Source organism: Vombatus ursinus, unplaced genomic scaffold (genome assembly GCF_900497805.2).
Source record: "Vombatus ursinus unplaced genomic scaffold, bare-nosed wombat genome assembly UNPS02014833.1, whole genome shotgun sequence".
NCBI classification, from domain to species: Eukaryota; Metazoa; Chordata; class Mammalia; order Diprotodontia; family Vombatidae; genus Vombatus; species Vombatus ursinus.
In genome coordinates, this window is record NW_020954611.1 from 2,169,751 (window position 1) to 2,173,692 (window position 3,942).

Genomic DNA, 3,942 nt, shown 5'->3' on the forward strand with positions numbered 1-3,942 from the left:
TACATATATTTACACACATACGTGACATATACATATTACAGTATATATATGCATATATACATGTGTGTGTTTATATATACATCCACAAAGTATATATACGGTATATATAATATACATATATATACACATACGACATATATCCACACACACTTCTATGCAATTAGTTACCAAGTCTCATTTCTATCTCCACACCACCCTCAATCTCGTTTTTTCCACTCACATAGTAGGCACTTAATAACACATGCAGATTAATTGAGGATGATGTCATAAAACATGGTCCTCAGATGTTCCAGTGTAATTCACAGGTTACCTCTGATAGCAAAGAGTAGTGGATGCCTGACTGCCCTGGGAAACACATGCACACATCCCCACACCTCCAGACCTAATACTTCAAACCACTTGTGAAAGTTGCTTTATGCTGATACCCTTCAGCAATTCAGTTCTCCGCCCTAAGCCAAGAGATCTGATTTCCCTTATCTCCACTTGCATAAACACAAATGTTATCATTACTCATACACCCAGTGTGACTCTGTTTGAGCAACACAATGGAAGACTATCTGCTGAAGTGCTCACTATTACCTCTGGTTAAAAGGAAAAGGGGGAGGAGAAGGGAGGTAAGGATCAAAGGGGGCAGGCCTGCTGAATAAGCCTTTCACAGGGAATTACGGCTTAGACTTTGTTTTAAACTGCTGCCAAAGCCAAGTGTTTGAGAGTCTTCCATGGGCAGCTTCTCAGGTTTGTATTTTTTGGTTGTTTAGCATTTTCTCTTTGTTGTTGAGAAATGTTTTGGGCCTATGTTTTCCAAATTTCAGAGCCAGAACTAATGCTCTGGATGCAAAGTATGAAATAAGGGAAAACAGCAACAAACAAGGACCCAAGGGGGAGAAAAAAACATAGTGCCCAGAACGTTGCTGGCCCTGATGGGGTTGGGATCTGGGCCCCAGAAAGGAAAAACCCTGGACTTTCCCACAAGGCCAGATCTCTGGTTCTCCTTAGGCTATAATCCCATCAACTGTCCTTTCCTTGTGGCTACATCCAATCTCCCCTCCATTGTCTTACCTCCCTATGGCCCCTGGCTATTTCCCGCCCTTAATCCTAGCTGCACTCCCTTCTCCCTTGTGCACAAGGTCCAGGTCCCCGGAGTTCTGTTCACCCCAGTTTACTGGCCACTTCTAGGTCCCTCCCACAGGCTTTCTCTATATAAGGTCCATCTTGTCTCCATTAAGATTCTCTGATTCTTAAAATCTAGTCACTACTTAGATTCTTAAAATCTAGCTACTGCTTTGATCCTTATAATCTAGCCACAGCTTAGATCCTTATAATCTAGCCACAGCTTAGATTCTTATAATCCAGCCACTGCTCAGATTCTTATAATCTAGCCACAGTTTACTAATGTTCAGACTCCTTAAGAGTCTGCCCAATATGATGGATGTTCTAATAAACCTTGTCTAATAAACTGAAAGAAGACTTGGGTCAAATTCTTTCATGCAGGACCCGTGTGTTGTGATTTTTGGGTCCCAGGACCCCGAACCCCTAAATCGCATCAGCCCTACAGCAAAACAATGCAAAGAGCTCTAGACTTGACGTCAGAAGGCATGGCTTCTAATCTCTCCTCTATATTTACCATATCCATGTGAAAATGGGGCTAGTCATTTTGCTGCTCAGTGGGCAGGCCAGGAGGGAGCCCAGGCAGGTTCACCACCATAGAACAAGATATTCCCTCCCACAGTCCACCTCCATGTTTCTTTTACCTGCCCTACCACTGGGCCTTCTCTAGCATGAGGCGCGGGCTGCTGCCTTGGACAAGACCCCATCACCCACTTCCCATGTCTGTGGCAACTAGGGCCTTTCTCCAACCTACTCTGGGATATGGTTGGGCCAAGTACTTCTCCAGGCTAGTCTGGCACTTCTCTTCCTCCTCCTCAGGTTTCCATACCACCATCTGCTCCTGCCTGCTAAGATGCAGATGTCCTGGAGTCTCAGGATATAATATCACCTGCCACAAAGCTGGACCTCAAAGGAGGATCTTAAAAGCCTAACCACTTAGCTTCCTAAATAGACCTTTCTCCAACTTGCTACTCAGCCTGGACTCATTCCTCAGGTTAGCTACTCCAATCCCTTATAGTCTCACCACGCCAATGATTCTGAACCACATCCCTGGGCTACCAGTGTGCAAGCCCCATCCCCTCATTTCAATTCACCTCAACCCTACTCCAGCCCTTACTCCACTCTACCTCAACACTATTCCAGTTTCCCACTCCAAATCTACCCATCATGGACCTGGAGTGAGGAAGACCTAAGTTCAAATCTGGCTTCAGATACACATCAGCCATGTCACCTTGGGGAAGTGATTTAATGTCTATTTGCCTCAGTTCCCTTCTCTGTAAAATGGAAATAATAACAGCTACATAAATAATAATGACAGGTAAGCTCTTCCACCCAGCATGCACTTGCCTCCCCCCTGTCTCCAGGTGCGGCACCACTTCTTCTTTCTCTCTTAAGAGTTTGAACTTGCCACTTCAAAGTTCACCACAGATGATGATAGTGCTGCTCTCATTGCTGACAAGGGCTCTAGAATGTGCAAAACTGGCTTTGCAGGAGACACGCTCCTAGGGCTGTCTTTCCTTCCATTGTTGGGCACACCAGACATCAGGGTGTGATGGTGGGTATGGGCCAGAAAGACAGCTATGTGGAAGATGAGCCCCAGAGCAAGAAAAGTAGTCTGACTCTGAAGAACATAGTATTGTCACCACCTGGGATGACATGGAGAAGATCTGGCATCATACTTTCTACAATGAGCTCCGTGTGGCCCCTGAAGAGCACCCTGTGCTGCTCACAGAAGCCCCTCTGAACCTCAAAGCCAACAGAGGAAAGACGACTCAGATTATGTTTGAGACCTTTAACACCCCAGCCATGAACGTTGCCATCTAGGCTGTGCTGGCCCTGTATGCCTCTGGTCATACCACTGGTATTGTGATGGACTCCAGGGATGATGTGACCCACACTGTGCCCATCTATGAAGGTTATGCCCTTCCCCAACCCATCCTCCATCTGGATCTGACGGACTACCTCATGAAGATTCGGACCAAGAGAGGGTACAGTTTCACTACCACAGCTGAGAGGGAAATCGTGCATGACATCAAAGAAAAGCTGTGTTATGTCACCCTAGACTTTGAGCAGGAGATGACCACTGCTGCATCTAGCACCTCTCTGGAAAAGAGCTATGAGATCCCTGGTGAGCAAGTTATCACCATTGGCAACGAGAGGTTCCAATGCCCAGAAGCTCTTTTCCAACCATCTTTCTCAGGTATGGAATCCTGTGGAATCCATGAAACTACCTTCAACTCAATCATGAAGTGTAATGTTCACATCTGTAAGGATTTGTATGCCAATACCATATTGTCTGGTGGTACCAACATTGCTGACAGGATGCAGAAGGAGATTACAGCCCTAGCTCCCAGAACAATGAAAATCAAGACCGTTGCCCCACCTGAGCTCAAATACTCTGTCTGGATTGGAGACTCCATCCTAACATGTCTTTCCACCCTCCAGTACATGTTGATCAGCAAGTAGGTGTATGATAAATCTGGGCCCTCCATTGTCCACCTCAAATGCTTCTAAATGGACTATTTGTGGGTTTTTGTTTTGGTTTTTGGTTTTTTTTTGTCAAAGGGCGTGACATGATAATCGCCCCCCCCCAAAAAAAGAGATAAGATTGGCATGGCTTTATTTGTAGTGAGTTGTTTGTTTTGGGTTTTTGTTTTTGTTTTTGTTTTGTTTTGTTTTGGGTTTTTCCTGGTGGCTATTATCTATCAACCTTAAGGACATTATCTATCCTTCCTCAATGAGTTCAGTGCCTGATTTATAGTTTTTCTGTTCATGTCAATTGCTGGCCTCACATTAAAGGACTTTAGCATATGTATTCATGCTCCCTCAAATATC

At 45.0% G+C, this 3,942-nt stretch overlaps 1 pseudogene; it reads left to right on the plus strand.

The window, feature by feature from the left end:
* Window positions 1–2,537: 2,537 nt before the first annotated feature.
* LOC114026213 lies at window positions 2,538–3,621 on the plus strand (annotated as a pseudogene).
* The last annotated feature ends 321 nt before the right edge of the window (window positions 3,622–3,942 follow it).